Raw genomic sequence first — 11695 nt, forward strand, 5'->3', positions numbered from 1 at the left:
CCTAAATTGTCTGAATTCACCTTAGCAAACAGAACCTTTTTAACCCTTTAATCATATATACATTTTAAATTTGATTTGAGGACTAATGTAAGGATGAATGCATACCAGCATAGACTGGAAAAATTTCCATGTAAGTTAAAGATATTTTTGTCATGTAGTTTACAGCAGCAGTATATGTGTTTAAACATTTACACTCAAAGAGGCCAATGAAAATGACCTATTCACAACAGAATTATTTGTTAACTTCTTAGTTTGTGAGTCATTTTAAAAAAAAATGTACAAAATTAGGGACCCAAAAAACATGTTTCATAATAATAGAAAAAATTTTAAGACTTTTGTTTTTTTCATCCTTATTTACTTTGATTCCAACTGTCTTTTATTTCCAAATTTCTTAAATCTGTATTTAATATTTACAATGGTAGAAATCTATTCTTTGTAGACATTTAAACAATGCATTAATTAGTAGCTGTTGTAAAATCCCTAACTTTAAATTTCCTCTCCACCCATGAATAAGTCTAAACAGACTGATATATTTCCTTCTGTAACAGTAATACAAACTCACTGGTAAGGCATTTTGTTGCTGTTTTACCAAAATATAATTGTACTTTTCAAATTATTCTCAAATCTTTTTGCTTTTTAAATTTATAGCACAATAGTCAACGGCTATAGAGATGTCTTTTTTTTTGCAACAGTTTCTTAGTATTATTTGATATTGCTACATGACACTAATGATAAACACCTGTGCTTAGTCATTTAGTCATGACTGAGTCTTTGCAACTCCATGAACTGTAGGCCACGAGGCTCCTCTGTCCATGGGGATTCTCCAGGCAAGAATACTAGAGTCGGTTGCCATGCCTTTCTCCAGGGGACCTTCCCAACCCAGGGATCAAACCCCTCCAGATCTCTTACATTGCAGGCAGATTCTTTACCCACTGGACCACCACAGAAGCCGATGAATACTGGAGTGGGCAGCCTATCCCTTCTTCAGGGGATCATCCCAACCCAGAAATTGAATCAGGGTCTCCTGAATTGCAGGTGAATTCTTTACCAGTTGAGCTACCAGGGAAACCCTGGTAAATATCTTCGGGCATTCAATTTTTTTTGCCAGTATCTTTTCAGTAAACCAATGTGTTAATATATTTCTATCTATTAAAAGGGAAAAGTGAAAGTGAAGTTGCTCTGTTGTGTCTGACTCTTAGCGACCCCATGGACTGTAGCCTACCAGGCTCCTCAGTCCATGGAATTTTCCAGCTAAGAGTACTGGAGTGGGTTGCCATTTCCTTCTCTAGGGGACCTTCCCAACCCAGGGATCGAACCTGGGTCTCCCGCATTCCAGGCAGACGCTTTACCATCTGAGCCACCAGGGAAGCCCTATACATATACATATATATATGTGTGTGTGTGTGTGTGTGTGTGTATACACAAGGCAATCACACCAGTCAATCCTAAAGGAAATCAGTCCTGAATATTCATTGGAAGGACTGATGCTGAAGCTGAAACTCCAATACTTTGGCCACCTGATGCTAAGAACTGAATCACTGGAAAATACCCTGATGTTGGGAAAGATTGAGACAGGAGGAGAAGGGCACGACAGAGGGTGAGATGGTTGCATGGCATCACCGACTCGATGGACATGAGTTTGAGCAAGCTCTGGGAGTTGGTGATGGACAGGGAGGGCTGGCGTGCTGCAGTCCAGCGGGTAGCAAAGAGAAGGACACAACTAAGCGACTGAACTGAACTGAACTGATGTATATGTGTATACATATATTTACATCTGCAACTGTATCTAACTAGTATCCACATATGGATATTTACTTCTATGTGCAATATCCCCAAAAGTAGTATCTCAGTTTAAAAAAAAAAAAAAAATGGTAGGTAGTTAATTTATTCTTTTAATGTTAAAAAGGGAAGTGAAGTGAAGTCACTCAGTCATGTTTGAATCTTTGAGACCCCATGGACTGTAGCCTACCAGGCTCCTCCGTCCATGGGATTTTCCAGGCAAGAGTATGGGAGTGCATTGTCATTTCCTTCTCCAGGGGATCTTCCCTACGCAAGGATCGAACCCAATCTCCCTGCATTGCAGGCAGACGCTTTACCATCTGAACCACCAAGGAAAATTTTAATGTTGAAGATACAGACAATTTATATTTCTTAAAACTATAGCAATGATTATTTCTATTAACACTGTATGAGTAGCCATTCCTCACATTCTCACCAGAATTAGACGTTGTTGTTCTAGTTTGCCTTTCAAAATCGAGCGTAAAGTAATAATAATGGAGACATTAACCAAAAATGCTTTAGGTTGCCACCATGACTTGTTTGGCTGTTAGGTTTCTAATTTAAACTGATTACTGAAATATTTTGTCTATTTGAGAAGAGACTGGCCTTTTTCTGATCACTTTGAGAAATTCATTATACTATGTATATTAATCTGATGTCACATGCATTTTACATATTTATTGTTACTTGCTATGTAATATTTTATGGTAGATACTTCTGATACCAAAATAACATAACAAAATAAAACAATAAAATTAGTTCAATATAGTTGTGTCTACTTTCCCTAAATTATTTTTCTTATTTTTCCACATTAATTCATCTCACTTATCAAAATCATACAAATTTTCCTCTAATGCTTCAGGTGCTAAAAGATATTTAATATATTTAAATGCTCAATCCAGTGAATGTAAAACACTTGATTCTAAAATTATAAATTTAATGTTATCATATTGTGACAAAAATATTTAATTGATTAATTTTTTAAAAATTATAATCTAGTTTAACTAAGAGCTAGATTCAGCTTCAGCATCAGTCTTTCCAATGAATATTCAGTGTTGATTTCCTTTAGAATTGACTTGTTTGATCTCCTTGCTGTCCAACCATGATAAATCAGACTTTGGTAGTCCATATTTGAAAATAACATTTATTGCATAATTTACTAGCAAAGAGTAAGGGAATACATCCATTTGAGATGTTAAGGTATTCCTTATGCTTGCATAAGTCTGAGTTGTTGGTAAGTGAACTACAAATAGAGCATTATATTCAAAGCTGTTTTGGAAATCGGAGCAAATTGAAATGAAAATAGATACAATCTTCCCATCATTCAGTGTTAAGGAAAATACCACCTATTATTGGCTCTTTCCTTCTATCAGTACTTTACATAGCAAGAAATTCTCAATCTTTTGAATCATCCTTTTTTGGAGAAGCTTATCAACTCCTCCCAATCACAGATACTTCTGACCCCTGTGTTCTTCCAAGATTTCTCTTTTATGTACACTTTTCTTTGCTTTTGGCTTTTGCTAGCAGCTTAAGGTGGCTCAACTTATTTCACTTTCTGCTATATCTGATCCATCCTCAAATGTTATTCAACTTCTATGGGAAGAAAATTTGAAAACAGCCAGGCTTAATACATCACCCCACTTTCCCATTCAGTGCAGACAAAATTGTGGATGTTCAGAAAATGATAGCTACTGTATCATTTTGAAGTGACTAGAAAAAAGAGTTGCCTAAATCTGATGTTCAGAAGCCATAAAGGAAAACAGCAAGAAATTCAACTACATAAAAACCAAGAACATATGCCTGTTAAAGACTTATAAAGTGAAGCGAGTGAAGCCACTCAATCATGTCCGACTCTTTGCAACCCTGTGGACTGTAGCCTACCAGGCTCCTCCATACGTGGGATTCTCCAGGCAAGAATACTGGAGTGGGTTGCCATTTCCTTCTCCAGGGGATCTTCCCGAGCCAGGGAAGCCAGGGTCTCCTGCATTGCAGGCAGACGCTTTAACCTCTGAGCCACCAGGGAAGCTTGGACAAAGACTTATAAAGAATAATTCACAAATAAAGGGCAACTTTAAAGAAATACTGTTCATGCACATATGCTGAGAGAGAATAAAATTCTTTAATGTAAAAGAAGTCTCTACAAATTTTTAATAGAAAAATATATAGGATATAAATATGAAATTAACAGAAAAGCATACTGATGACAGTATGTATGTAATTTTGCTAAATCCTATGAAAATAAAATGAATAATCATTTTTTCAAATATCATAATTGAAAAATGACTTTAAAGATTATTGTGAGTGTAAGTTAGTGAAAATTTTAGACACACCTTGGAAGTATCTATAAAAATTTTAAAAGTAAAAAGATATTTGGCTCAGCAATTTCAATTTTGAAAAAAAAAAATAATAAATAAATAAATAAACTGAGGGGGAAAAAAAAAAGAAATTTAGCCTAGAAATAAAAATCACACAAATATGCAAAAATATAGGTATAAATATTTTCATTACCAAATTATTACCAACACAGAAATCTAAAAACAGCCTAATTGTCCACTGATAGGTTAAAGAAATAGCAATTCATTGAGGTCTTTAAAGGAACTGAAAAATTAGGTTCCTTACCCTTTCCCTTATACTTTATTCCTTAACAGATTGATATTTGAGTGCAATATTGTTAGCATCGGGCTTCCCAGGTGGCTCAGTGGTAAAGAATCCACCCGCCAATGCAGGAGACATGTGTTCGATCCCTGGGTTGGGAAGATCCCCCGGAGAAGGAAATGGCAACCTACTCCAGTACCCCTGCCTGGCAAATCCCATGGACAGAGGAGCCTGGTGAGCTACAGTCCATGGTGTCAAAAAACAATCAGACACAACTTAGCAACTGAACCAAAACAACAATTGTTATCATTAACATCAGTAAGGGGTAAGTTAGGGCTGTGCTCATTTGCTTCAATAGTGTCCAGCTCTTTGAGACCACCAAGCTCCTCTGCCCATGGGTTTTCCCAGGCAATAACAACAGAGTGGCTTGCCATTTCCTTCTCCAGGGGAATTTTTTTTTGACACAGGGATCGAATCCACAACTCCTGCAGCTCCTGTTTCACAGGAAGATTCTTTACCACTTGAGTCACTTGGCTCTATTGGATAACTAATGTCAGCAAACTCCCCTGTGACAGCTTACGAACTGACCTCTGAAGACTTACGGTATCAAGATGTAGAAACTAACTCACATTCTTTAGAGCCTAATGAGTTCTTCCCAGTTTTACCTGCCAGAAAGGCCTTTCTGTTAGGGAGAACTGGGCAGGAGTGGGAGCAAGGCAGAAGGAGATTAGATTTTACAATGTTGATCATCAAATCATCAAATCTTTCTGAATATTAAGCTTTTTAAGAGCTCATATTTAATGATAGAGAATAATTTGATTGAAGAAAAAAGTAATTTACTTAATAGAGTGGCACTTTTTGAACTTTAGGAAAAAAAAAAAGAGGAAATGGAGAAAGAAATGTAAAAGTTTATGTATGTATATAGACATAAACATATCCAGAAAGACACATGAAAAAATTTAACAGAAGCCATTTGTAGGAAGAGAAGTATGCAAGAGATGAATATGACTAAGAGAAAGCAGAGCCTATGTCTAAAGAGAAAAAACTAGAAGAAAATAAAATAATAAAAGTAAAATTAAAGGAAAGATCAAACCCTAAAGTAAATAGGAGTATGTTATACTAGTATTGAAATAGATGAACAAAAATTAATCTTTGAGTTTTTCCTTTCCTACTTCTTTAACCTTTCCCCCCCCCCCGAAAAAAAAAAAGCTAATGGATTTTTAATTGTTATCCATCTTCCACAAATCCTAGTAAAACTGAACTGATTTATACTTAAGTTTAATAGACAAAGAATTTTTAGAGAGCATTAACTATTGGATTCTTAAATAAAGGGTGAATTTTTCAGGCTATTTGTACCCAAAATAAGGGTGCTATCACTGTCCTATATGCTTACATAATAGCCACTTGAAGTGGTTGTGACTTTGTATTTTTCATCCAATGATATAATTTGTTTAATACTTAGTCTTCCATGTAGTTAACCTGAAACAGTAAATTATACTATGAAAACACAAAAGATCAGATTGTCAAATCTGGGTCACGTGAATCAGAAATCTGACCCAGTAAGACAGTTTTATTAACAGTTTTGATGAAATGAATAATCTCAAAGCACATGCTAACAAAGAGAGATACATAGAACTGTTCCATAATTTAAAAGCTTTGAATTTTGTTTACTATAACTCATTATAGTCAACGTGGTCCAACCTGCAAAAACCACACCATAGTATGAATCATTTCAATAGTATTATAATTGGTTTGTTTGCTAAAATTTTTGTCATTAACATGTTGAAGGAAGATTAGACTGGATCAACTTTCTTCTTTCTTAGAGAAGTCCCCTCTAAAAGGAGAGAGTTGATCACAGACCTGTTTAACCATTTGCATGCCAGATTCTTGGATGGAATCCTGCAAAGATTCCTTTGCAAAAAGAGAGATATGCAAATATAAGCAACTCAGGAATAGGTATACACAATAACTGATTTGAGATACAAAGAGAGAGAGATACATGCTACTCAAATTAGATATCAGATCTCCTTTTTAACTATTAGTGTCTTAAAATATATGTATTTACTAATCTGTAATTTTGTACTATCTTTTACTACACTAGGATCATAGCTAAGACCAAAGAGTGGGAGTGCATTAAATAATAGTGCACTCTCTAAGAGACAGAGTGCAATTTCAGAATTTATATATGTTTATCAATGACTAAAGCTATATTTCTTTCTGTTGCAGGAAGGAGGACCACTTCCAGGGCCTGAAACTGGGCTCTTGTCTAACACTAAGAAAAAAATTTTCCAAGGAGACACATGTGCTGACAGAACAAGAGACTTTATTGGGAAAGGGCACCTGGGTGGAGAGCAGTGGGGTAAGGGAACACAGGAGAGCAGCTCCGCCAGGTGGGTTGCAGTCTTGGGTTTTATGGTGATGGGATTAGTTCCTGGGTTGTCTTTAGCCAATCATTCTGATTCAGAGTCCTTCCTGGTGCTACAGCCCTTGTTCAGCCAAGATGGATGCCAGAGAGAAGGATTCTGGGAGGTGATCGGACAGGTGGTGTCTCCTTTTGACCCTTCCTGAACTCTTCCGGTTTGTGGAGGCTTATTAGTTCCGTGTTCCTTACCAGGACCTCCTGTCGTAAAACAACTCATGCAAATGGTTACTATGGTGCCTGGCCAGGATGGAAGGTTTCAGTCAGTGTGCTTCCCCTAAAAAATGTCTACTCTCTGTTTGGTCCAGGACTAGGGTACTATGCTAAACAGTATAAACAATTGTGACTGGCTAAAATCATCATTAAAGGTGGTAAGTATAGTCAGGCAAAAACACATTAACTTAGTTAAGGTAGTTGTTGTTGTTTTTAGTCACTAAGTCAAGTATGACTCTTTGCAACCCCATGAAGCCTGCCAGGGTCCTCTGTCCATTTTATTTCTGAGACAAGAATACTGGAGTGGGATTCCATTTCCTTCTCCAGGGGATCTTCCTTCCTGCATCTTCTGCATTGCAGGCAGATTCTTTTACCACTAGTGCCACCTGTTAAGGTAGTTGAATGTGGTAAATGTAGTACATTGTTAATATAATTAAGCATTTTGTAGTCGCTTTATAAAATATAGCCTTTACTGCTACTGCTAAGTCACTTCAGTCGTGTCAGACACTGTGCGACCCTTTACTACAGATGTCTATTTCATTATGCTCCTAGGATTTTATGTTTTCTTTATGTGTGTACAATATAGTGAGAAAACATCTGGCAGTAGAATTGTTCAAGATATTTGTTAATAGTCAATAAAAGGAAATCAATACTTGAACGACTTCCGGAATCCAGGTGTCAAAGCCCAGTGAAAACTTTAAAAATTGTAATTTCATTTACATGCTTCTGGCAGAGCCAGTGCATTCATAGCTGATGCTGTTGCTGCTAAGTCGCTTCAGTCATGGCTGACACTGTGCGACCCCATAGACAGCAGCCCATCAAGCTCCCCCGTCCCTGGCATTCTCCAGGCAAGAACACTGGAGTGGGTTGCCATTTCCTTCTCCAATGCATGAAAGTGAAAAGTGAAAGTGAAGATGTTCAGTCATGTCCGACTCTTAGCGACCCCATGGACTGCAGCCCACCAGGCCCCTCCATCCATGGGATTCTCCAGGCAAGAGTACTGGAGTGGGGTGCCATTGCCTTCTCTGGTATTCATAGCTGCTACCCACCGAAAGGTATGTAAATCACCAACTGCCAGATGAAAGGACCATATTTCTAAAATGTGTTCTTTGAATATTATTAATAGGTGCTAAGCTCTTCTTGTTTTTCTTAGTAGAGGAATTAGTTTATCTGCCTTCAAAAGCATGATTATACATGTCTTCCAAAGCATTACTCATCTCAATTCAAACTTTGGAAAAGTTTAAATTCAGTTAACTCTTGTTTGGCCTAATTTTTTTTCCTATATTATACACAGACTTGAACTGCCATGTGACTTTTTACTAATATGACATATTAAATTCAAACATGAGCTCTTGATTACTATGTCAATTAGTAAAATATATCTGGGTTTTAAAAATGGACTGAATCATCTTAATTTGCACATAATCCATTAAGTAAAAACTGCTATTCTAATTAGTAATAATGTAACTAATTAAGGTATAAAATCTGATTGGTACTTTGAAATTTAGCTTAATTGGTAATTGCTAATCTAATTAGCAAATGCAATAAACTTCATGAAGTGTTTCATCTGGGAAAAGAGAATAATGCAGTAATGCCAACAAAAAGAAAGAATAATAAAGAATTCAAATTGTGTTCACCTAACCACCTAGGACTCGATCTTGTAAACAGGATGATGACTCCAAATCTGTCTTGAGGTCCAAGAACTATTATGGGGTTCAGCATTTTGCTATTTGAAGAACATACCCAATATGCAAATCTGTGCTTGACAGTAACAATAACAGTTAAAGTTTATTAATAAAAAAAGATGTTGGAGAGCAGCCATTCTCTGATACAGAATAGCTATTGGGAAGCTCTCTATAAAATTCTTTATACAGGTCTTAAAAATTCTAGTACTACCATTCTTATGAAACATATGGCATTAATAGTCTGTAACTATTATGTTAAACAAAATATAATAGATTATATGTGCTCTTTCCAAGTGATAGGTTGCATATCTGTAGTGAAGGGGAGAAATATTCAGTGCTTACAAATTCTTATTTAAAAGCCTCTTTACTTAAACTTCAGGCTTGATTACTTGCTCTTTGATCTAGAAAGTAATCCCTATTTGAGACAGTGAAAGTGTTAGTTGCTCAGTCATGTCCCAGAGAGTAAATTATCGGAGTCTCAATGGTACAGAATTGAGAAGACCAAGTTTCCATAGCAGAAAAACACTTAATCATTTATTCATTTCTTTACTGATAGCTTACGATCAACAGCACAATGGTTATGTTGCTGGAAAAGCAACACAAAGCAAGAGAGAAAGCTCTCGCCTTCAGTGACCTTATGTGGCAGTGGTGCCAAAATAAAACAAACCATCAATTAAGGCATAATAAGATGTTAAAAGGTGACAAACAGTAGGAGAAAAAGGAAGCAGAGTGTAAGGATTGCTACTTTAGGTAGGATGGTTGTGATAAGCCTGTTGTGAAGCAGAAAACTTAGTGATTTGAGGGAGAGAATCATACGAATTTCTGAGAAGAACGTTCCAAAGAAAGCAAGTGTCAAAAGTAAAGGCCCTGTTATGGGAGGGCATTTGATTTGTTAATAGTATTTGTGAAACAAATCACTGAGGAAATTGGGGTGCCTATAACAGATAAAGGAAGGAGCATGATAGAGATGCACAAGTGGTAAGTCAAGAAATACCGGAAGTAACAGGCAAATTTGGACTTGGAGTAGAGAATGAAGCAGGGCAAAGGCTAACAGAATTTTGCCAAGAGAATGCACTGGTCATAGCAAACACCTTCTTCCAACAACACAAGAGAAGACTTTACACATGGATATCACCAGATGGTCAATACCAAAATCAGATTGATAATATTCTTTGCAACCAAAGATGGAGAAACTATCTATACAGTCCGGGGAAAAAAAAAAAAGACCAGGAGCTGACTGTGGCTTGGATATTGACTCCTTATTGCCAAATTCAGACTTAAATTGAAGAAAATAGGGAAAACCAGTAGACCATTCAGGTATGACCTAAATCAAATCTCACTTACAGGAGAAGTGAAAAATAGATTCAAGGGATTAGATCTGATACTCAGAGAGCCTGAAGAATTATGGACAGATCCATAACATTGTACAGGAGAAAGGAATCAAGACCATCCCTAAGAAAAAGAAATGCAAAAGGGTGAAATGGTTGTCTGAGGAGGCCATACAAATAGCTGAGAAAAGAAGAGAAGTGAAAGGCAAAGGAGAATAGGAAAGGTATGCCCATTTGAATGCAGCGTTCCAAAGATTACCAAGGAGAGAAAAGAAAGGCTTTCTTAGTGATCAATGCAAAGAAATAAAGGAAAACAATAGAATGGGAAAGACTAGAGAGATCTCTTCAAGAAAATTAGAGATATGAAGGGAACATTTCATGCAAAGATGGGCACAATAAAGGACAGAAATGGTATGGACCTAACAGAAGCAGAAGATATTAAGAAGAGGTGGCAAGGATACAAATAAGAGCTTAACCAAAACAGATCCAGATAACCACAATGGTGTGATCACTCACCTAGAGCCAGAAGTCATGGAATGTGAAGTCAAGTGGGCCTTAGGAAGCATCACTATGAACAAAGCTAGTGGAGGTGATGGAATTCCAGTTGAGCTATTTCAAACCCTAAAAGATGATGCTGTGAAAGTGCTGCACTCAATATGCCAGCAAATTTGGAAAACTCAGCAGTGGCCACAGGACTGGAAAAGGTCAGTTTTCATTCCAACCCCAAAGAAAGGCAATGCCAAAGAATGCTCAAACTACCACACAATTGCACTCACTTCACACGCTAGTAAAGTAATGCTCAAGATTCTCCAAGCCAGGCTTCAACAATACGTGAACCATAAACTTCCAGATGTTCAAACTTGGTTTTGAAAAGGCAGAGGAACCAGAGATCAAATTGCCAACAACCGTTGGATCACTGAAAAAGCAAGAGAGTTCCAGAAAAACATCTACCTCTGCTTTATTGACTATGCCAAAGCCTATGATTGTGTGGATCACCACAAACTGTGGAAAATTCTGAAAGAGATGGGAATAGCAGACTACCTCACCTGCCTCTTGAGAAACCTATATGCAGGTCAGGAAGCAGCAGTTAGAATTGGACATGAAACAACAGACTGGTTCCAGATTATGAAAGGTGTATATCAAGGATGTATATTGTCACCTGCTTATTTAACTTATATGCAGAGTACATCATGAGAAACGCTGGGATGGATGAAGCACAAGCTGGAATCAAGATTGCCGGGAGGAATATCAAAAACCTCAGATACGCAGATAACACCACTGTTATGGCAGAAAGTGAAGAAGAACCACAGAGACTCTTGATGAAAATGTCAGAGGAAAGTGAAAAAGTTGGTTTAAATCTCAACATGTAGAAAACTAAGATCAGGGCATCTGGTCCCATCACTTCATGGCAAATAGATGGGGAGACAATGGAAACAATGGCAGATTTTACTTTGGGGGGCTCCAAAATCACTGCAGATGGTAACTACAGCCATGAAATTAAAAGATGCTTGATCTTTTGAAGAAAAGCTATGACCAACCTAGACAGCGTATTAAAAAGCAGAGACATTACTTTGCCAACAAAGGTCCACCTATTCAAAGCTATGGTTTTTCCAGTAGTCATTTATGGATGTGAGAGTTGGACTATAAAGAAAACTGAGCACTGAAGAATTGATGCT

General features: G+C 37.0%; 1 non-coding gene across 1 annotated transcript; it reads right to left on the reverse strand.

Annotated features, from left to right (window-relative positions):
- Window positions 1–1295: 1295 nt before the first annotated feature.
- TRNAS-GGA (transfer RNA serine (anticodon GGA)) lies at window positions 1296–1367 on the reverse strand. Its single transcript has one exon. It is a non-coding gene; the product is annotated as a tRNA-Ser (tRNA).
- Window positions 1368–11695: the final 10328 nt, after the last annotated feature.

Source organism: Dama dama, chromosome 6 (assembly GCF_033118175.1).
Source record: "Dama dama isolate Ldn47 chromosome 6, ASM3311817v1, whole genome shotgun sequence".
Classification (NCBI taxonomy): domain Eukaryota; kingdom Metazoa; phylum Chordata; class Mammalia; order Artiodactyla; family Cervidae; genus Dama; species Dama dama.